At 40.1% G+C, this 23929-nt stretch overlaps 1 protein-coding gene across 7 annotated transcripts in view; it reads right to left on the bottom strand.

The window, feature by feature from the left end:
• The window catches only part of FREM1 (FRAS1 related extracellular matrix 1), a 169250-nt gene extending 146029 nt beyond the window's left edge, over positions 1-23221 (bottom strand). For 4 of the 7 annotated variants that reach the window (XM_033237386.1, XM_033237385.1, XM_033237388.1 and 1 more), the window contains exon 1: positions 22906-23221. The gene's annotated coding sequence lies outside the window, so the exon portion shown is untranslated. Of the gene's footprint in view, positions 1-22659 lie in introns of all 7 variants that reach the window. The other 3 variants (XM_033237392.1, XM_033237391.1, XM_033237393.1) reach the window with 2 other exon arrangements.
• Between the last annotated feature and the right edge of the window lie 708 nt (positions 23222-23929).

Here is a 23929-nt window from a genome sequence, read left to right on the forward strand (position 1 = left end):
AGCAGGAACGCAGAGCTGTGGCAGAAACAAGTCTTGGGCATCCTGGCCAAGTGCCCTTTCTCCTGTATCCTGACAATCTCATGCCATTTCCTCAGTTGACCTGTACTACAAAGCAGCACTGGGAAGACAAAAGCATAAAGCAGATTCTCCTCTTTCAAGAAGCCCATAACCCCTTAGGGAGCTTTAATTGTTCAATTATCCTACAAAGATGGAAAGTCTTCTTGTCATCTTGCCAAACACAAGATTTTCAGAGTGAATACTCTCAGACAGGGATAATAAAATCATGAGAAAGAGCCTGTGACTTCTAAGATTTTGTTTTCTTTAATAAACAATTTTTAGTCTCCCCTATGCACAAATTCCTTCCTTTCTACTTTGCTTATTAGTGCTTTCACTTACTACACAGAAGCACTGGGCCACATCATTACTGTGCATCTTTTCATTTATTTTTCACAACAAAACTAATTAGTTCTATTATTATTTTAATTTCATACATAAATATACAGTGATTTAAGTGACATAATGGAGTGCAGTGGCGCAATCTCGGCTCACTGCCACCTCCACCTCCTAGATTCAAGGGATCCTCCTGTCTCAGCCTCCCTAGTAGCTGGGATTACAGGTGCTTGCCACCATGCCCAGCTAATTTTCATATTTTTAGTAGACACAGGGTTTCACCATGTTGGCCAAGCTGGTGTGAAACTCCTGACCTCAAGTGATCCGCCCTCCTCAGCCTCCCAAAGTGCTGGGATTACAGGTGTGAGCCACCACGTCTGACCAAAACCAACATTTATTATGTGTTTACTATATAGCAGGTTTTCTTCAAGATATTTTACATATATTACACTGTTTAATCCCTACTGTGGTTTTAGGAGGTAGATAATGATTTTATAGATTTGGAAAATGAGACATAAAGAAGTTAAGTAACTTGCCGAATGTCATCAGCCTGACCTTGTCATGGCAATTAGAGCCTGATTTTGTCCACCTCCAGGACCCTTGCCCTTAACTACTACTGTTATATATACACTGCTTCACACTACACCAAAACCTTATACTCTGCAATCACTTCACTAGCCCTAAGGTTTTATTCCTATAGTATGCAGGAAATTTAACAACTTCCTTTATGGTTCCAGACAGCAAAAGACACTATTATAGAAGTTAATGTTTCACTAGAATCAATGTTCTCTAAAGGAAGTAGCTGCTGCTTTAAGAGCAAATAATTAAGGGAGATACCCTGTCTACCAGCATCTTCATGTTCCAACTGCTTACACTGCAAGCCCAGGTTAAAGATCTCAAGTCAAATTGGCCACTTCATAATTCTATTTTAAATCAACCAAATGTGTGTTGACTCACATTTAAATCAATAAAATGTGTGTTGACTCTGTCTCTGACATTCTGCTTCCTCTTCTCCACAATTTTTTCTAAATCATAATCTACATCACACAATGTATGATTTTAGGAGAAACTTTAGAAATCATCGAGGCCATATTCATTTCATTTATCAATGTATTTGCTTTTTCTGAAAACCACCTTTTTTAAATATGAAAGAAATGCATGCTCATTAATTAAAGGACAAAAACACAGAAACCTATAGAAAAAAAAAATCCTTTCCCATACCCCCAAAAAAGGCTCTTATGCTTTCATATGTATGCATGTATGTATACATATATATGGTTTTTAAAATTAATTGGAACTGAACTACAAAGAGTTGTGTGTAGTATCCCTTTTTATTAATATAATGTTCTATTGTAAGCATTTTCTGTATTACTAAACATTCCTTGCAACTGTGCTTTTAATTTGTGCATTATAGCCACTAGATGGGTGTACTATAGTTGCTATAATCATCTCACTGCTACACTGAAATAGTTACTATATCAAAGATTGTGATAAAAAATCCTTAAGTATAAATCAGTCTGTTTCTCTAGTTTATGTCTTTTGATTGATTTCTAGACGTGGAATTGTAAGGCTGAAGGGTGTGAACTTATTTGGAGGCTCTGGATATGCATGCTTTCTGGAAAGCTGGTACTAATTTCCACCCTCACCAGCCTTCCTCACATTCAACATTGCCCCTTTAATCTTTACTCATCTCCCAAGTGAAATGTATCTGCCACTGTTTTAATTTGCACTTCCTTTGTTTATGTGGAAGATTTAGTTTTTTTCCCTTTTATCTTAATGTCCCTTAGCCATTTGTGTGTTCTCTTCTAGGAATTCCTTCGTTTACCTAAGGGAGGAAGACCCATGGCAGTTAAATGCCTACCAAGACTACACAGCTATCTGGAAATCAAGCCTGGACAGGAATCTCAGTTCTGATACTAGGCTAGTGCTATGTCCATTAATCCAGGTGGCTTCCTTAAATCACAGATGCTCATTCCTGAAATATTCCTTTCAGCATTTCCTTCCCATATCTTCAGGAAGTTGCCAGACTCAGAACTCTGGAGAGGGAGCCCTCCCTCAGGCTATACGGTCATGACTACAGGGGAGGGAAAAATCCTTTCCTTCTACCCTCTTAGGTTCATTGTCTGGGGTCTTGTAAATTAGACCGAAAAGAGACAAATTAACAAGGGAAAAACATAAAATTTATTGAATATAAGTGTCATGTGACATGGGAGCCTTCATTAAAAAAATGAAGACAGAAAGAAACATTAAGCATGAGCATTTTTATCCTAAGTTTGATGAAGAGTGGAAAGTTATGGGAAAATGCATTAGGACAAAGATGTGTGAAGTGAGGGCAGTAAACTGGGAGAAAGTGAGCAAGACCTGCCTGTGCAGATTCCCCATGGTGTCCCTCCATCCTTGGAGCTAAGGATACTCCTTTCTTCTGGGTACAGGGAGAGCACTTCTATCACACAAAGGTACTGTAATCTGCTGTTCAGGGAAGAAGGTCAGAGAGTCTTTCCAGCACATGCCACTTCTCAAATTCCTCCAGTTCAAAATATTCAATGTGCCAAAGCACCCTATTTAGGGATACCATGTTCTGAACCCCATGATGACCAAGGCTGCAAAGACAGACAAACCTTTGCCTACAACACAAACTCATTAGGTTTCCTTCCTTAGATTTTCAAATGTTCAAACTCTGCCCTGCCATGCTTTGGAAATTGTGCTTCTGAAAAATGAATATTTTGGAGATGTTAAAAGCTTTCCACAAAAAAAATTCACTATACCCAAATACATTTGAAGCACAGAACGCTAAAATCACCTTCTAAAAATTCACAATATAATATGAGTATATTAAAGATTCTAAGAAGTCTTGCAGGAAGGAGACTTTTTAAACCCAAAGTCTGCAAACTTATGGAAAACGTTTTTTGTTCTTTTACATTAAACCAAAACAAAACGGGTTGTTTGAGAAATCATTCAAGAGACACAAGGTTAGAGAATTAAAATGACTAAAATACAGAATGGCCAAAGGGTATCTAAAACATTTCTGGCCATGCCCAATAAATATATACCTAATAAGTTTACTTCAGAAATTCAAATTCCAGGATATCCCTTGGAAACCAGACATCTGCCTGTTTCTACAGAGGCCTTCTACTAAAGCTACCTTCAAAGGTAGAGAAAACTGATCACAGAGGGAAAAAATGTGTGCCCTCAACTTACAGTTCTGTTTTTAATGACTATCAGAGCCTCTTAGACCATCAAAAGCATTTCCGTGAAGATTAGTTAGGAAGTGGCCATAATTTAAAATCATGTTGCTTTCAGCCAGAGGGTTGTACCATACAAATTTTCACAACAGGTTGCTTTAATTGAATAACTTAAGCAGAGTGAAAAACACTCACTCACATTTACCATGGTGTGCCCCATTCTTCATCAGGGACCTACTGTGGGCATGTACCAAAACTCACACCTAGTGCCTTCCCCACCAGTGTCACACCAACTGAAATAAATTTTCCTCTTCTTGAGTGAATTCTTCATTTCTTAATTTACAATGGAACACCACCAAACTGTGTAAAAGTGAGATTCTGTTTAAATTCATATTAGATCATGTCCAGGAATTCATCTTTGAGACCAATTCAATTTTCAGAATGCATCTTGGCTCTTTGAGTATGACATATCATGTGTTCATTCATTGTACAAACAATTGCTGAGTACTCACTTAGGGACAAGTGCTATGTAAAGCACTGGGATTGTGAAGACAAAAATGCCACACAAAAAAAAATCCTTGCCCTTATAGAGTTTATAGTATAATTCAGAAAGACAAACATAAACTAATGATCCAAAACAGGCAGTAATGCCAAGCACCAGGGAACATGTCTGTAGTCCTAGCAACTAGGAAGGCTGAGGCAGAGGATTGCTTGAACCCGTAAGTTCAAGGCCAGTCTGAGCAACACAGCAAGATCCTGCCTCAGAAAAACAAAACAAAACAGCAAGGGTGGTAAGTGCAGCAATGGTGAGATATATTTTATGGTATAGGACTAAATAAGAGGGTAGAATTTGACTCAAACTGGGCCTAGGGTATGCTTCCCAGAAGGGGAAAGAGTTAAATTTGAAAGAAAACCTAGAACTGAGAAAGGTACATAGGAGAAGGGCATGTTTGAAGATGGAGAGAAAGAATGTGGCATAGCCAAGGAATCAACAAGTAGATGTTATGTCAGAAGCAAAGAGTTTTTGTGAGAAAAAGTGGAGGCACTGTGCAAGAAAAAGTTCAATAAGAGGTAACTCTATCTTTAAGAGATTGAGGTCTTGTGGGAGGGAGATTTATAATCAGCATTTTACAATACAAAATGGTATTTGCTGCCTGCTCTGTCTATGGAGTAGCCATTCTTTTATTCCTTTACTTTCTTAATAAACTTGCTTTCACTTTACTCTATGGACTCACCCTGAATTCTTTCTTGTGCGAGACCTAAGAACTCTCTCGGGGTCTGGATTGGGATCCCTTTCCTGTAACATCTTTTTGGCCACTATGGAAGGGACAATACTGAAAAAACTCCCGATCCAAAGGCTAACTCTGGGTTAGTGGTGGGATCCAGTAACATTATTCTGCAAACCCCAAAGGGATGATAATGAAAAGACTTCCAACCCAAAGGAAAATCATTTGCACGCACAAATTGGCTGACTTTGGGTAGGTGGGGTGCATTTACCTGAGTAAATGATGGGATTGGGTTAGAAACCCAACTAAGGAGAGTCAGAGTCTCTCCTAAGATAAAGTGGGTTAAAGGACCCTCTTAATAAAAGGCAAGGACACTTGACCGAACTTGGGTTTGAGACCCAACTTACGAAGGTTAGAGTCTTTCCTAAGATTTAGGGGGTTAGAGGCCCCTCCCAGTAAAGTCCCTCTCAGCTAAGAACAGGTTTGGTACTATAGGATGTTATTTTCTTTGGGTTAATCTGCCTTGCACTCTTTGCTGATGGCTATGGGTGACAGAATTAGGCACTTACAGAATCATGAGACATGGGAACAAGTTTCCCACTTAAGGGGAAATTTGAGAGCCGATGGAACTGCCATGAAAGATCCCTCCTCTACTGACAAGCTGCCCCCTGAACTTTTCAGTGTCACTGCAATGGGTGGGTCTTTCTCTGGCCTCCCTGGGCTCTTCACCTTCCCCACTCTGCCACAGGCAATGCTTTTCTCTCTCTCCTTTCCCTTTCCTATTTTTACTATTACTCAGGGTGACCATCTTGCCCAGAGACCACAAGTTGAAATTCCTGGTCAGAGGTTGGATTAACAATGACAGGGCCCAGCTGGGGGCACATTTGAGCTTTGTCAGTTTGATACTAGGTGCTAAGCAGAGGGGCTAATGTCTGTGTTTTTTCACACATATTTTACTCTGGCCTTCCTTCAGGCTGTGGCTTGGCCCCCAGGGCTGTGGTGCAGCCAGCCGGGTTACTAGGGCCACTCAGAGAAAGGAAACCCAGAAGCCTGGCATGCCAGGAAAAGGGTAAGAATTTCTTACCAGTCAGACTTCTGGTCTCTCTCTCTCTCTCTCTGTGCACACTGGTTGAATGAATGGTAAAAATTACTGTTTATCTCCTCCATAAAGTTTTGATTAATGGAAAAAAAGAATTCATGAGGGCTAGTCTTAAACGGTAGTGAATCTGTTGTACTTTGTGCTATGAATTTGTCTTTCCATATCTTTCTGTCAGAAAGAGGGATACCGTAGGATAGAATGCGGGCCTAGGACCCCATAAGCCTGCTGTCTAAGACACAGCCAGGAAAACTAGTCAATTACATCCTTGGGTGCTTGATCTTGTAACCATGTGGCCCTGCTTTCTCTTTTCACATTGGTGACCTGGGTTCAGGGTTCAATCCTGGATCAGGAAATGAGTCCTTTGTCTTCTGTGTATTTATATGTGTTGTGTGTGTAACATAAAAGAGCTTTTGTTAATTGGCTTAAAAATAATAAGAGCTTAAATCAAATATTTTTTTAGAAAAGTAAAAAGTGTAATGCCTTTTAGTTTGTGTGACTTAACTAATCTTTGGGAAATAAAAACAGTTTGACATGTAAGGCGTGTAAAGAAAGTAAAATGTGTTGTTGGTAAAAGACTATAAGAAGTCATGGAAATGTGGATTTTCTTGCCTAGATTAAAAAGTTAAAGGATTGTTTTAAGTTACATGGGATAAAGATGAAGGTTTAAGCAAGTTGTGGAAGGTTTGTAAAAAATTAATTGTAAAAGAGATTCTGTGTGTGAACACATTGGCTAAAGATAAAGGGGTATTATTCAGTTTTTCTATAAATTGAACATTGAAATAAAAGCACAACAGGTTTTTCTTAGAGCACTGATCTGCTCTTTCACAAACATTTTAAAGGGTTATAAAAATTTATGAGACTTATGGTTCAAACTGATTAAATACATTTGTCTATAAGGTTTTATTAAGAATTGGATTTAACATTAATAGTACATTAACACAACAGTGACATTTGGCTTATTTGGTATAAAAACAGAAAGTATTGTCAAATATAAAACAGTGTTGGCTTTCTTTGGGCTGTATTTATATAAATACGTTACTGGTATGTGTTCCAAAATAATGGAAAAATCCCTATAATTCTAATATGACTTAGTATATGTTATTAATAGCTATAATTGTTATGTAAAATTGTTGTATGCCACAGAAGTAAACAAAATTTCCTTGCCAATTGTGGCTTTAATAGTGGCTGCCCTAAGGCGTTTTATCATCCACTGACAATTGTTGTCTTGTTTTAATCCTCTTATAATCAGCTATAGCACTTTGACAGGTGTTCTTAAATGCAGGTTTCTAATAACTTTGGCAACTGTCACATTAGAATAGAGGAAAGCAACTTTCAGGACTCTCCTGGAAAGCTGAAATGTTCACAAATATCAAGCAGGACAGGAGTTAACTGCATGGACTGAACTAATAGAAGACTAAAGTGATTTTTCTACTTTTTGCTTAAAACGTTGCTGATCCTTTGTTTTGTTTTTTAGAGTCAAGAAAACTTTTCTTCTGAGCTATCTACAGCTTTTAACAATTGAGTAAAGTATACTCCTATGAACAAAATTTGGAGCATGTTTGTTTCTCTCTACCTGATTTCGCCAGAATTTGGAAACTAGTTTTGAGTATTCTTAACTTATGGCAATATAGTTATTTGCATAAGTGCAATAAGAATCTGTTTTCTTTTGTAACAGGACACAGTTGGAGAAATTGGTCATTTTACCAAGTCCTTGACTGGAATGGTGTGCTTTCCTTTGGGGAATTAAACTTGACTGGTAAAGCCAATAAAAGTCCTTTGCAAAAAATGGCCTCATACCTTGTCTACACAGTTTCTGTACAGGGTTCCTGACCTGGTGGTAAATAAAGAATGCCACTTTCTGACAGGCCCAGGAGCTCCAAGTTATCTTGGGACCTCAGGAGGAGAGGAATTTACCCAACTCACAGGTATTTGAGGGTACAAACCCATGGCCGGTCTCAGCTTTAAAAAAGTCTTATTTGAGATTCCTTATGGAACAGAGTTCCATCAAAGCCAATTTAAAAAGCCTATGTGAAAAATAATTATTCTTGCTGCACTTCATACAAATAATCAGGCCAAGTATAATAAAGCAAATCGGACTTACCATGATTTATCTTTAGTGAAAATGGAGACAGAAATTATCTTTCAAAAACTATGGTACACCTGATTAGATTCTAGTCTCATCAGTTGTTTTTTGAGTATTTTTCTGCAATTTAGACTGACTCCTTATTCCTGTGGACAAACCACTGATTTCTGGCTGCTGCTCAGAAGAAACAAGAGGGATGGGTAATGTAAAAATCTGGATCAATATTCTAATTCTGGGCACATATTAGAATCAGCTAACAACCCCATATCGGCTTGGTTCCAACAGTTGCCCAGCTCATGAAAAAATCTTCTAATTTAGTTTACTTGAGATAATTTTACTTATTTTGCCTTACTGTTGTGGAATATATTGCTGTTGTACTCTTTGTTTAGGAATGCAGAATAAGCCTACTCAACATTTTCTTAAACATTTATTAATCTTCTAGCTATCACCTTTTGTTGGAACTCCACAGTTATGAGTGGCCCTTGACATACTGACGCTTTCTGATTGAGCTCCTCTCTACCCCAAACACAAGAGATCCTCATAGTTAGACATGAATATCATCACCCCTATTCAGCCTGAAGAAGTTACAAAATACAGATCTTCGTCCCTCTATAACTCTTAATATTAAGGGTTCTCTTATAAAAGGGAGGGGGGAAATGTCAGAGGCATTTGAACCAGAGCAACTCCATCTTGAACAGGAGCTGGGTAAAATGAGTCTGAAACCTACTGGGTTGCATTCCCAGATGGTTAGGCATTCTTAGTCATAGGATGAGAGAGGAGGTCAGCACGAGATACAGGTCATAAAGACCTTGCTGATGAAACAGTTTGCTGTAAAGAAGCTGGCCAAAACTCACCAATACCAAGATGGTGATAAGTGTGACCTCTGATCGTCCTCACTGCTACCCTCCCACTCCTACCAGCACCATGACTGTTTACAAATGCCATGGCAATGTCAGGAAGTTACCCTATATGGTCTAAAAAGGGGAAGCATGGGCCGGGCCCTGTGGCTCACACCTACAATCCCAACACTTTGGGAGGCCCAGGTGGGCAGATCATGAGGTCAGGAGTTCGAGACCAGCTTGACCAACATGGTGAAACCCTATCTCTACTAAAAATACAAATATTAGCAGGGAGCGGTGGTGTGCACCTGTAATCCCAGCCACTCAGGAGGCTGAGACAGGAGAATTGCTTGAACTGGGGAGGCAGAGGTTGCAGTTAGCTGAGATCACGCCACTGCACTCTGGCCTGGGTGACAGAGTCAGACTTCATCTCAAAAAAAAAAAAAAAAAAAAAAAAAAGAGGCATGAATAATCCACCCCTTGTTTAGCATATAATTAAGAAATAACCATAAAAATGGGCAACCAGCAGCTCTCAGTGTTGCTCTGTCTATGGAGTAGCCATTCTTTTATTCCTTTACTTTCTTAATAAGCTTGCTTTGGCTTAAAACAACAACAACAACAAAAATAAAATGGTATTTGCTGTGATAGCATAGGAGCAAAATGCTCTAATGATTTTATCAAACTCACCAGTATACTCTTAAAGAAACTTCCACTATTCAGGGTGAAACACTTCATTGTGAAAAAGGTTGCTCAGACATTCAGAAAACTATTCAGCATTGTTCCTCAAGCTGTGATGTAACCTTGATCATCTCACTTGCATTCCTTGCTCATGATAAAACTCAAACTCACAGATGTCTGTAGTGGAAAAGGGATCGACCACCATGAATATTTTTGTAAAGAGGTCTGATGTAAAGATCTGCTTTTGATGACCTAAGAAATTTTATGGTAAATGACAAAAAGTGCAATGTTATTGGAGCCTAAGTTACAGTATATGAAAAATCATACAATTCTAGAGTTGAAGGAGCTTATCCAAATTTTACATATAATAACAATAATAAGCATGTATTATGCACTTACTTTGTACATGGCACTCTTGTAACTCATTTAACCTTCACTACAATGTATGAACTCAACTCTATTATTATTCCTATATTACAGCTAAGGAAATAGATAAATAATTTGTCTAAGGTAAATTCTTATAACTAGATTATGTGGTATTCCAGTCTCAGCAGACAGCTTGGAGAGCCCAGGTGCCTGAAAGCATGTTCCTTGCTCTACCATAGGGTGATCAAGATGAGGAAACGGGGGCCCAAAGAGGCTGATTTGTCAAGGGTTAGACAATTGGTTGTTGCTTTACCCATTAATGCAAAGTGAGGAATGTAAAGCATAGTATCATATACTGAGATGTAGTAAAGAAAAAAAAGAAAAAAGCACAACACTTAAAACCAACAAAGAGGCTTAATCGAACTCTAATGAGAATTTTCTTATTTTTTTTTAAGAGACGGAGTCTTGCTCTTTTGCCCAGGCTGGAGTACACTTGCTTGATCATGGCTCACTGCCACCTCAAACTCCTGGGCACAAGCAATCCTCCCACCTCAGCCTCCTGAGTAGCTAGGACTACAGGCACTCGCCACCATGCCTGACTAATTAAAAAAATTTTTTTTGGTAGAAACAAGGTCTCAGTATGTTGCTGAGGCTGGTCTCGAACTTCTGGCCTTAAGTGATCCTCCTGCTTTAGCCTCCCAAAGTGCTGGGATTATAGGCATGAGCCATCAAGCCTGGTCAAGGAGTCTAATAAGAGTCTTAATGCTCTTCCCTGTTGAGGATCTTAGCACAATTTTGAGGTCTTCAGCTATGACTTACACACACTTTATTTGTTATTATTTTTCTTTTTTACAAATAACTTTGTAAATAATTTTATGATTCAGTAGCACTAAAAAAGGAGGATAAGAGAGTTTAATTCTTTGATGCAGGTTTGGAGAGGAAAAGAAAGATAATCAGAGACCAGCCTATTAATCAGCTCTACCAGACCTGTGCACCTATCTTGGTTCCATAATTTCTTTGAGCAAGGTTCCTATTCTTCCCTGGGCTCTGTTTCCTCATCTACAAAATGAAGATAATAATTGACACCTTTCAGGGTTGTTACCCTAGTTAAATGTGATACTATCTGTCAATGTAAAGCAAAGTTGCCAGCACACACATAGAGCAAGGCTCAGCCAAAGTTAGTTCCCTTCCTGCCCCTTTCTATTCCAGACCTATTGAAGAAAATTTTTTCTAAAATTTATTTTAAAAGCTACCACTGTGATAGTGGATATATGTCATTAAACATTTGTCAGAACCCAAAGAATGCAGCAGGGTGTGGTGGCTCACACCTGTAATTCCAGCATTTTGGGAGGCTGAGGTGGGCAGATCACTTAAGGTCAAGAGTTCAAGACCAGCCTGGCCAATATGGCGAAACCTTGTCACTACTAAAAATACAAAAATAAGCCAGGTGTGGTGGTGGGCACCTGTAATCCCAACTACTCAGGAGGCTGAGGCAGGAGAATCACTTGAACCCGAGAGGCAGAGGTTGCAGTGGGCCAAGATCACGCTACTGCATTCCAGCCTGGACGACAGAGTGAGACTCCATCTCAAAACAAAACAAAAACAAAACGTAGAATGTGCAACACAAAAAGTGAACCCTATTGTAAAATATAGGCTTTAGATAATAATAGTTGCTCATCCATTGTACCAAATGCACCACATTAATGCAAGACATTAATAATAATGGAAAGTAGGGGTTGGGAAGTGAGAAGGTATATAGGAACTCTGAACTTTCTGCTCAGTTTTTCTATAAATCTAAAACATCTCAAAAATTAAAGTCTACTAATTTATAAAAAGTTATGAGTTGAGCCATCTTTTGACATGTCTCATGGTTCAGGCTGAATTGACTCTCCTGTGACACCCACACACAGCTAGAGAATTTTCTCTAGAGTAGTGGAGAGCCATCAATAACAAAAAAGGAACAAGGCAAATCACAGAGGGTTTTTCTTCATCACACTTCCTGGCTTTTGGGGACTGTCTCTTCTAGGGATCTCCTGACCCCCAGCTACTCAAGGGCCACCCTGGTGTCTCACAGGCCATGTCCTCACAGTGAGACACCACGTGTGGCTGCACACCCATGCCAGTGTGCCAGTGTCTATTCTGCCGCACATGCTAGAGTCTCTGATGCAGTGTTGCTTGTTGAGCTTAATGGCATTAAGAAAAGAGAAACTTGACCTGCTCACTCTGGTAGAATTTGGGAGTGGGCTGTGGAGAATGCCGGTGGGAGGGTGTTCTCAGGCAGTGCGATTAAAAGTGCTTCAAGTACTGGTTCAAAAACAAAACCTCCATAAACATCACAGGCTGCAAATAAAGTATCTGAATGTCTGATTAGATGTCTCATTTGTTGAAAAAATACATGCAGGAGGATACAGCAATGTAAAAAATTACATGGTATAAGAATTGCAAACACCAGTAAGTCAGAGAAATATTTCAAAAGTGAAACCAGTATGTAACACACAAGCAGTCTTGGCTAAAACACCTTCTTAGAGTCTCCAAGACACAAATAGCCTATATTCAAAATATTGGTTTGCAAGAATTTTGTCTAGAGGTAGAAACATATTTACTGTAGGCGCAATGTCCAGATAGGCTGACAAATACACTTCAAACTGTAATGTCCCTGAGCATGGCAGAAACTCATCATGGTGGAAGATATTTCTGTGGGAAAACATACTAACTGATCTGTCCTTTACGGTGTTGGCCAAAGGTGATGAGACTCCTTTACTTGTTTTTGCTCAGTTCAGCATACCAAATTCCAGGGCACCATTTATGCTGTTTACACAGACCACAACGTGAACAGTGTTCCCGGAGTTGTGCAATGTGGGGGCTGATTCCCATGGCCTGGGGAAAAGTACTGGCTGCCAATAAACTTCACGCTCATGGCTTCAGACCTACTCCTCTGTCCTAGAAAGAAGCAAACCATTCTTATGAGGGATTACTGGGTCTGCGCTATTAATGAGAATGGGAAACACACCAAGATGAAGGAGCTGCCTCTACTGCCACTCCTACACTAGCGGGCTCCCTCTTTAGCTTCATATTACCATCACCTAGTCACCACTCCCAGAGTTTCTGATTTAATTTGTCTGAGTGGGGCCCAGGCATCTGAATTTAAAAGCACTCCAGGTGATTCTAATGAGCAACCAGGATGGAGAACCACTGCTGCAAATATTAGCTGTATTAATAACTGCGTTTTATTTTATTCTCCTCTAAGTATGAGAAGAGGTAAAAGGAGCTTTGGTGTCCAAAGACTGAAGTTAGGATCTTTGGCATGTCTAAAACAACCATCAGACTCAGTAAGTCTCTTAGTCAGGGTGGAGCGCATCAGTGGGACTAGGGCTGGGGATGCAACCTCCAAGAACAGCACTAGGAAGAGCCCAAAAGCAAGACCCAGTGTGGAGGTGGTTGGTTGGGGGAGGGCTGGGAAGAGGAGAGGAAGATAGGATGGTCCTAGATAGAGAGTCTGACACAAGGTAAAGAAAGGCAGGAAGCTCCAAAGGAGGCATCATGAGCGAACGTTTCATTAGCAGAGTAACTGGGATGGCCATCCCTGGAAAGCCAGTGCCATGTGTGAGATGTAAGTATACAAGTCAGTGGCACAGAGACATTTCCTGATCTGCGGCTTTGTAAGTTGCTTTGGTGCCAGTTACCTTAGAGTGCATGGAAATCACAGGCAATGGGATTCTTTGGTAGGAGGCCTCTAGGGTCCTTGTATATCCCTTCCCTGACTTTAGTTTTCTCCTATGTTGAGAAAAATCTTTGCTAAATTAGCAAAATTGTCAGAAAGGAAGCAAAGCCTAAAATGAAAGAAATTAACATAAAGTTTAACTACTAAAATTTTGTGCTACCACTAATTTCTATTGCATTTTAACTTAGTCCCTAGCTGTGAATCTTTAAAGACAAAGATAAGTCCATACATTATAACAATAAATTTTATTATTCATAAGGCTAATATTTTTCATGCTTCTTTATAGAACGATGTTTTAAGACAAGGTAGAAGTGGATATTTAGGTTTAGGCAGTATGTAATAGATCTCTCTAAAATCATAAAATACTAAATCATTATTGAGCAGATTAGGAGATTGGAGGCTATCTGCTTAATTATCTGCTGTAAACAAGAAAAATTTAAACCTTCTGATCTGTAAATTAAAAGTCTCTCACATCATTCTATAAGCGTTAATTCCCCTCTGTGTTCCTAATGTGTCAATTACTTCTGTTAATTTTTCAGTGAAACAATGGCCCTCATCCCATACTCCATATAACACTCTTCGACATGTTCATGGACCTCAATCTTGTTCATTTCAGCCCATATTACTATCTCCAGCTTTCTCCACGGGATAAACAATCTGGCTTTTTCCACTCAATAACAAAAAAAATAAAAATCAATTTTCTGAGGGGAAAAAGGAATTGACTACTTTTTAAAAAATAAAATGGATTCTTTATATAAAGAGACAGTATGATAATAACGCATAACACAGGTCACCTTTAGTTCACATGTCTCATTGTAGGAAGACCCATTTAATCATCTGAACTAAAGATAAACACTAAGTCAACTACTCACCTTCTGAACACTTTAGTGTCTGCAGAAGAAGCTCAATCTACTATATAATTAAATTTGTTTAAAATTTCTCAGTCTTGAATTCATCATCTTACAGTGGGGATTCATTAACTTCATGGGGTTGTGAAGATAGTTTTTATGTATTTTTTTAAGAGATGGGGTCTTACTCTGTAGCCCAGGCTAGAATGTAGTGGCTTGATCACAGATCACTGCAGTCTTGACCACTGGGTCTCAAGTGATCCTCCTACCTGAGTCTCCTGAATAGCTGGGACTACAGACACCTGTCGCCATGCCTGGTATTTTTTTTTTTTTTTTTTTTTTTTTTTAGAGATCAGATCTCACTATGTTTCTCAGGCTGGTCTCAAACTCCTGGGCTCAAACTATCTGCCTGCCTTGGCCTCCCGAAGTGCTGGGATTACAGGCATGAGCCACCACACTTGGCTGTTGTTAATTAACATGGAATTTCAACTTCTTTCACTCCTGGACAAATCTTAGCTTTTAAAGCCTTCATGTCAGATCTCTCTGGCCACAGAGCTAACAGTTCAGACTAGGTGCCTCTGAGCATTGCTGTGAATGTTCAAGCCTGTTGTGAAACACTATATGATCTCTGACCGTATCTCCATTAGCTCACATGGTTGATATCATTTGCCATTCTTCACATGGAAAAAAACTAAAGTGGGGGAAGGGACATGCAAGGACCCCAGAGTTTTCCCATCAGTGAATCCCATGTCCTAGGATTTCCATGCACTATCGAGGGACTGGCACAAAAGCAACTTACAAAGCCACAGATCAGGAAATGTCTCTACTGGGGGTAAATGAAGACCAATAGTTTTCAGTAAAGCAATTCAGCAACAATCCATGAGTGATGGATTGTGAGGCCACATAGTATCTTGAGTGCTAAATGGTATACCTGGTACACTGCCACCTCCTAGCTTGAACAGTCAAATCAGCACCACAGAGGCTTTACAGACAAATGAGAAAGACAAAATTGGTTCCATCTGGGGTTTTTGAAAGATTTTGTAAAAGTGCAAAGCTAGTCCTTTAGTCCTGTCTGAGGAATTTTGTCACCCCATCCTGCTGCCAAACTCTAAGTCCAGAGTATATTACTAACTGATTTTTAAATGTGGGTTTATGTGGCTATTTTATTTCATTTCCTTTTGCTGTAGTAATGTCTTAAGAATTTGGAAGATCAGCTTACTGACACCAGGAGGAAGTCTTAATAGAGTTACACGGTAAACAGGATTATGAATAGGATACAAAATGCAGTGTTAAACTCTTTGGGTACTATTTAATGTAATCAAATGGCCATTTAACTCCTATTCTTCTCTCACTGATAAATCACCCTCGAGTGACCTTTTAATCCCCAATCATCACCTCCAGCAGCTTTTTTTTATTGTTCCGAAATTTCTAAGGACTTGAGACAAAGACTATTTTTCAAAATTTAAGTAAAGTTATTTTTATAAAATGCTGTGTGGTCTCATTTAGATCTAACGTGTGAAAGTAGGTAGCAGAGGCCACAGTCACTGACGAGACCAAAGTGACTGAACCATGACATGTAGTCAGCAGGAGCCTGATATTCTTAAGATGAAGAAAATATTAAAAGGAAAGAAAAGTATGAAGAATGACTGATGAGGAAAGCAAAAGGCAATTGCGTCTGTAATTTGAAACGAATGGTTGATGGCTTGACTGCTGGGGAACAGTGGGTCTTTATATCACAGTACATTAAATGACAATGGATTCACGTTAAAAGGGGCTATTTTATATTGCTTGGAATGCCTTTGCTTCCATCCTTATTGAGATCCTTTCCATTTATTAACCCCTCAAGAAATGCCTCATCCAGGATTCCCTAAGACCTCATCATTTCATCTGGAAAGATTTCCTTCCTCCAATTGCAGAAGAATCATGTTTTATTTATTTATTTATTTACTTGAGATGGAGTCTGGCTCTGTCGCCCAGGCTGTAGTGCAGTGCTGCGATCTTGGCTCAGGGCAAGCTCCGCCTCCCAGGTTCACGCCATTCTCTTGCCTCAGCCTCCCGAGTAGCTGGGACTATAGGCACCCGCCACCATGCCCGGCTAATTATTTGTATTTTTTAGTAGAGACGGTGTTTCACCATGTTAGCCAGGATAGTCTTGATCTCCTGACCTCGTGATCTGCCCACCTTGCCCTCCCAAAGTGCTGGGATTACAGGCATGAGCCACTGCACCCGGCCCCAAATCATATTTTATTTAAACCCATCACAGGGCAGTTATCACATCCTACCTGGTAGCGTACCTATTTGCCTATGTGTTTTCAAGACAGAAGGACAACACTCTCTGCTGCATGTAATATGAGTTCAACTTTTGTATAAATAAATGAAATCAGCAATTATTGTGCCTTAAGCATTCTCATAAAAAACAAGAACACCAACACACATTGATATCTTTGAGTTATTTCTATTAAAACTTAGAGATTTCTGTGATTCTGGGTTATAGAGACTAGTAACTAGTTTCCTCCTTAAAAGGAAACAAAAGAGAGAGGTTAGGGACATCATTTTCTCATTAGAAAAATTTAGAGTTGTGCCTTATAGCTTGTTTTTGGTTCTCTCTGGTTAAACATTTTTCTAAATCTTTAAACAAAGATATAGAAGACAAGCTTTATCCCATTCACAGAAAGCACAAATCCAAGAGGATTAACTGTTATCACTGAGGACACAATCAAGACCCACAGCTTTGATAATCAGAGCCTGGAATGATGCACTGAGCCAGTAAGTTAGCTTCCAATAAGCAAAATTGTGTAACTCTACATTTCCCAAAACCAAGTACATAGTATGGAAAAGAAGAGATCTGCTTTGGCAGCACTTTATTTTTTACAATAGTCTGTCTTTAGATGTTTGAAGGGGAGTGACTTGATGGTTCCAGGGTACGGAACCAGGAAGAATGTGTGAAAGCCTCAACTTAACTTTCAGAAAGGACTTTCCCTCAGTGTTGTCCAATAATGGCAAGAGCTAAGGTATAGACACAGAACAGGGTTCTTTGTTTCAGAGAAGGAGTGTGGATTAGGTACTTTCTGGGATCACTTTTAACTGTGCCCGATTGTCCCCTGCACACCTCTCTAACCTCTTCTTGCATGACTCTCCTCCTTGCCATTGACATGCTAGTAAAACTGGACTTCTTCCCATCCTTAAACTCACCATATTGCCAACCCCAGCTTCCAAGCCTTTGCAGGTTTTGTCCATACTATTCCACCTGCAATGAATGCCCTTCCCCACTGCCATCAACCACCCCATTTACCTGGCTAAATTCTGGCCATCCTTCAGGCCTCAACCTCCCAAACCAGTTTTATCCGTTCACATAGAATCGTGAAATACGCTTTGCCATATGTTGCATATCTATAAGCATTTTGTCATCATTTGCAGCCATTAAAAAAAAAAAAAAGTCTGCTGTTTCTCCTGGTCTACAAACTCCTTGAAGATAATAACCATGACTGTTCTGTTCACCCAAGTTTCTCTAGTGCTGATCATTGAATCTTTCACAGAGAAGCTCAATAAATATCAGTTGAGTGACTGACTAAATGCAAATACCAGACCTATTTTTTAAAATGGTGAGACAGAGAGAGAGAGAGTACATGCTTCTCCACATGTTTGAAAGAATATGTCCTTCCTTTGGTGATGGTTCACAGACTCACAATAGCGTAAGCCCAGAGTTTCAAATTCTCAGATAAACATTACCCCTGACGGGCTCCTTGCTACAATGGAGCAAAATCTTGAGAAAAACAAAATGATGTATCTCCTTATGCATTTATCTAAAACACCTACATAAGGAGGGTCAGTAAAAAATGAAGACAGAATGATTTTCACATTGCCCTTGATTTCTCCATACCAAACAATTTCATAGTCTGTGAGCTCACGGATCTCTTTCAGGCTTTCCGTCTATAAAAATCAAGTGAGGGTCAGGGGTGATGGCTCACGCCTGTAACCCTAGCACTTTGGGAGGCCGAGGGGGGCAGATCACCTGAGGTCAGGGGTTCAAGAGCAGCCTGGCCAACATGGCAAAACCCTGTCTCTACTAAAAATACAAAAAAATTAGCCAAGCGTGGTGGTGGCAGGCACCTATAGTACCAGCCACTTGGGAGGCTGAGGCAGGAGAACGGCTTGAACCAGGGAGGCAGAGGTTGCAGTGAGCTGAGATCACGTCACTGCACTGCCGCATGGGCGATAAAGCAAGACTCTGTCTCAAAAAAAAAAAGAATCAAGTGAAAACCAGGCTGCTGATCAGAGTTAAAGGCCAGGGGAGTGGTGGGTTGAGATCTGTTCTGCCCAGACATTGGGATCTGGAATGTAATTTTATTTCCTGTTTCTCTTTTCTTTTCACCTATAAATTAAGTCGCTTGCCATGTTTGTTTTCTTTTCAGCCATTACACCTGTATTAGCCATCTCCCAAAGAAGAAATATTTATTAAACACTTGAACATAATGCTCCATAAACAAACATCTAGTGAGGTAAATACCAATGCCCTCATTTTACCCCGAGGAAACCGGCTGAGTAACTTGGCCAACATTACAGAACCAAAAAACATTGTAGCCTAGGATTAAAACCCAGGTGAAATTTTTTCAAAGGTCATTATTTTTTCCTACTGCACCTCTCTGATTTAACATTTGGGCTCTTGCATCAATACAACCTTCTGGTTTTAAAACAATCACAATGCTTATTGGGTAAAATGGAACCATCCTACCATGTAATAATGAAGAGGGACTTTCAGGTAAAACAGAATTAAAGTATTGCTGTTGTGTTGTTGCTCTGTTGTCTTTCTAAGGTGTAAGATCACTTTTACAAAAAAAAAAATCTGTACTATGAAAGAGATTTGATAGGAAATGCCTAACAAATTTTAAATATTTGGATGAATTTTCATCTGCGGTATCTATCCTTTCTGCAACCTTCCTAACTTTACCGTGGTTTGAGTTTGTAATTTACCAAATAAATCATTTTTGTGCTAAAAAGAATTGTAGGCCTTAGAATGAAGGTACCATGGCAGTGCCTGTGAGCTAATGAGACAAAGCTGTGGCTTACTTATTTTAAGAGAAGAGTGCACGGAGCATCTGTAAGTACTAAGCAGCTGATAATGTTTGATAGAAAGCAGGGAAGAGTTCCAGGGAAGCAGAACACCCAATAAAGGATTTGAGGCTCAGTCGTTCCTGGAGCGTTTATCAGTCCTCTGTTGCTAGGGAGCCAGATAAGAAAGTTTCAAGGATAAACTTGAGAGTGAAAAGTGACATGCAATCTTAGCAGCCTTTGGATGATGCACAAAAAGAGCATTTTGGGCATCACTTTTTAATACACATTTTCCCCACCTATCATCACTTCCATAAATAGGCAGGTGTAAGGGAGAAAACAAAAACTATTTTTGACTTCTGTAAAAACTTACCCATGAGAGGCAATGAACGTTTGTTTAAAAATATTCTTACTTAGCAAGATCCCTGTCCTCCAGTCAATAGTTTTCCACTCAAACATATTATCTTCAGACAGCTAGAGGCGATGTTGTCAGGAAAGCACATAAATCATAGCTATAATTTCTTATCTTGATGGCCAAGTTTTAGAGCCCTTTGAAATGGCACTCCAGTCACTGCAGTGAGAGAAGCTGCATTACAGGCAAAATATAGTACAGACAGTATTTCATTAGGGAGTGGGTTTTCTTTTGTTTTTTGTTTCGCTCAGCCCCTCAAAGATGTCTGTTGAAGCCTCTCACCTGGTAGCACAAAAGCCGTTGAATCACTTGAATGAAAGGGTCAGGTTGCAAGCTGTGCATGTGTGGAAGCTGCCAAGCCCTCTTCAGACCACCCAGCTCTCCAAAGGAGTAGCGACATCAGATTCAGACAAGATAAGAGGCTGCCCTCGTATGTAACCTGGCCCAGGGAAACAGCCTTTCCAGGGAGTTACAGGATCCCATTGTAAGGAATGGCTACATGCCCTGAAAAGGTCACACTTGTCTAACTCAATATGCCTGCGGTCATGGTTCTTTGTGAGAGAAAGAAATATATCTGAAAATTTTTGAAGAAAAGCAATTAGCCAAATTAGGCCTATTCTCAAAGTAAATGCTGAAAAACTCTCATATCCCATATCTGTGTCTAGAAGACTGAGTCATATCTATGAATGTCAGAATATCAGAGCTAGGAAGACACTGAAACGCATTTAATTTGACTCATTTTACTGATGAGGAAGTGAAGCTTTGAGGGATTAGATGGCTCTTCCAAGGCTGGTTAGCAACAGCTAAGATTTGAAACACTATGAAGACAAGCACCCTGTGCATACCATTCCCAGTGGGCATTTTGAAATCCTTAGAAATTAGCACTGAGCCTGGCATGTAGCAGGTGCACCTAAATAGTTGGAATGAGGAAAGAGAAGAAAGGAAGGGGCTCTGATGGCCCTGTCCAGTTTTCTTTTTAATATCAATATTAAATGCCAGAAAATGCAAGGATGGGGATGGAAGCTGAGCTCTGACTTTCGTATATTTTAACACCATGGAGGAATCACTTTGTTTCTTCTCATCCCTGTGGGATGCTCCAATCCAAAAATCATTTTCTAGGAACGAGGCTCCTGAACCATTCCATGAAATCCAGCTCAGTTTCCCCCAACTCAGCCTAGCCCAACTCCAGCAGCCCAGCAGCCCCAGGAGGCTGGGAAATAATTAAGAACAGTCCTGGGTTTAAAGTTTCCAAAACAAACATTGCTTAGCCATGCGGGGGCAGATCAGGTCATATAGCCCAACATGTGAAAGCAGGGAACATGGTAGGCAGGTCCCTTTGCTCAACTCCTTTTTTTCCTTGTGGGAATGAAAAGGCAGAGATGAGAAGGGGAGCAAGAAGAAAAAAAAGATGAGGTTGGTGGAAAACTGATTTAAAAGCCCTGGTTTGTCAGTCAAGCATGCAAAACCATGTTGTACATGAAGTTAGGCTCAACAACAGCTCAAACTCAGGCTTCTTATTTAGATATAAGGTTTAATATTAACCAAGTACATGACAAAAATTTCATGTCAAGGATAATGTAGAGCAATGTTTACCCAAGTGTGACCCACCTGCTTCAGAATCACCTGGGAAGATTCCTGGCACCACTCCAGGTTTAAAATCCTTTGGGCCTGGGGACTGAGAACCTGCCTTTCACCAAGCAAATGGGGGTTCTTACACATAGTAGGTTTTCAGAATGCCTGATGGAGAGAAACAGCAAAGTTTCCTAGAGCTGCGCTGAAGGCACCTTTATCAAGTGTAAGCAGGGGGCTGAGACACAGCTCTTCAAGCTTTACCTAGAGTCAAGAACAGCGGGTGTCAGTTTTCCAGAGCAGAAACCTGAAGAGCATTTGAATCACTAGCTCCGGTCTGTGAAGCAGCCCCACAGAGGTTAATCTCTCCAGCAAGATTCCCAGGCTATAAACACCAATTGGCTCCCGGAAATGCTCATTTTAAGCTTTGTAATGCACACCAAGCAACAAGACTGGGTGCAATAGTAACAACAACAACAAAAAAATCAAAAATTAAAATTAAATACCTTAAAAACAATGAACTATTTCCGTAAGCCAGAAATTGTTTCCTGGATTTCAGAATAAAATGAAAAGAAACTCTTTACGAAAGCACCAAAGTCTCTGGACCAAATCTCAGTACTGAGCAGAGAGAGCCTAAAAATCAGTCCAAAACTTCCGAACAATGCCATTTCTTTGCCCCCCCAGCACTATTGCTCTTCCCCAAAATGAAATAGAAATCATGTTTTTGAAAACATGTCTCCAAATATAACTAAACTAAAGCAAAGGTATCCAAAATTATCTCATCCAAATTTCTCTATGTTTGTACCATGAGGATATTATCTGTTTTGTTCATTTTTGTGTCTTTTCCTTTTGACATTTCATTTAGCCGAGAAGAAACATTCTAATTTCAGAGGAAAAAATTACACAGTTAAAAAATGCTTATTTCATTGGCAAGTGCCAGCGCGGATGGACTGAGAAGAGAGTTAGAAATTTGTGTCACGTAATAAAAAGAATCCCATTTTTGGCATTTGGTTTGCTAACACTGCAAGTTGCTACCTTCTGAGTTAATAGGAGAATTAAACTTTTGCAAGCCTACTCTTGCAGATGCCTTGCATTGTTACTTGGCATTAATGATATCACATAAACAGTCTCTGGGGCATTCTACTAACAGAACATTCACAGGCACAATGAAAAGAAACACATAAAACAGATACTTACAGGTAGTAGTTTTCCTTTCCAAGCCAAAAAAGCTAGAAACCCTTGAAACTGGCGGGCAGGATAAGAGTCACTGACCCGGCAATCTAGTTTAAAGGGCTTTGAGAGGAAGGGGGAGGAAAAAGAACCCCGGGAAGGAAGAGAGCTGAAATTCCAGTCTTTCAGGTCAGCTGTGTTTGAGATTTCTTTTAACTAAAAATCCATTAACCCACTTCACAAAAAATACAGAACTGAAGTTCACATACATACTCTGCTCTCTTTGCTGGTCTTCTCCAAGGTAGCTGCTGCAGCTTTGCAAACTTCCTGAGTGCCAAGTCTCAGGACTCCCCCTGAGAAGGGCATGATAAAGATGCCTTCAACTGTTTACAAGGAGCCCGACCTCCCTGGCGGACAGCCACCGCTCGCCCGTGCCTTCTGCTGGTTGGGTCCACAGGGACAAAACTGAGCTTTTGTTAATGAGGTGGGTTGCCTCTTCCCAGCCTCTTCTCAGCTTCCTTTCTCACTACTAGTTTTGTACTAACTGCTCTGCCACTCGCCGAGCCGGAGCAGCCTCTCCCGCCTGCAGCACACAGGCGCACACACACTCAGACACGGGCACACACACATTCACAAATGGGCATACACACACTCACCTACAGACACAACCACTCACAGAGGTACACACACAGGCACACATACACACACGATAGACACACAGTCACCACACACAGACACATACACAGGCAAATGCATTCACATGCATGCACACATAGTGACCCACCCCACACATGTGCATGCATTCTCACACATGCTCCACACACACACAGGGGGGCACACACATGCAGGCCGCATGTGCCCACACCCACCCATTTACATACTCACACAGACTCTTCCAAATTCCCATCTGGCAAGGTTTTTATTGAAATTTAGATGAGAAGCCCAGCATTCAGAAGGGACAGGACCCCTTTTAACTTTTGTCATGGCATTTAAGGGAAAAGATGGGATGAAACTAGATCCTAAGGTGCTGTTTTTAAATACTACCTTACTTCTTCTGTTTGTAAGGCTTTTTGTGTGTCTGATTCTTTTTGAAAATTCATAAAGATCCCATTAATCTGATCCATTTGCATATAGTTCATGATCCCAATAATTCAGATATATCACAGGCCAAGAACTGTCCTCTCAACAGAGATTCACATAGTTAACTTGTCAGTATTCAGTGGTCTGTGAAAGTCTTGATCCTTAACAACTGTTTAATAAAATGCTTCCCTGTATTTTATTCCCACCAAGAAAAAAA

This window comes from Trachypithecus francoisi, unplaced genomic scaffold, assembly GCF_009764315.1.
Source record: "Trachypithecus francoisi isolate TF-2019V2 unplaced genomic scaffold, Tfra_2.0 Lachesis_group16, whole genome shotgun sequence".
Taxonomy (NCBI): Eukaryota; Metazoa; Chordata; class Mammalia; order Primates; family Cercopithecidae; genus Trachypithecus; species Trachypithecus francoisi.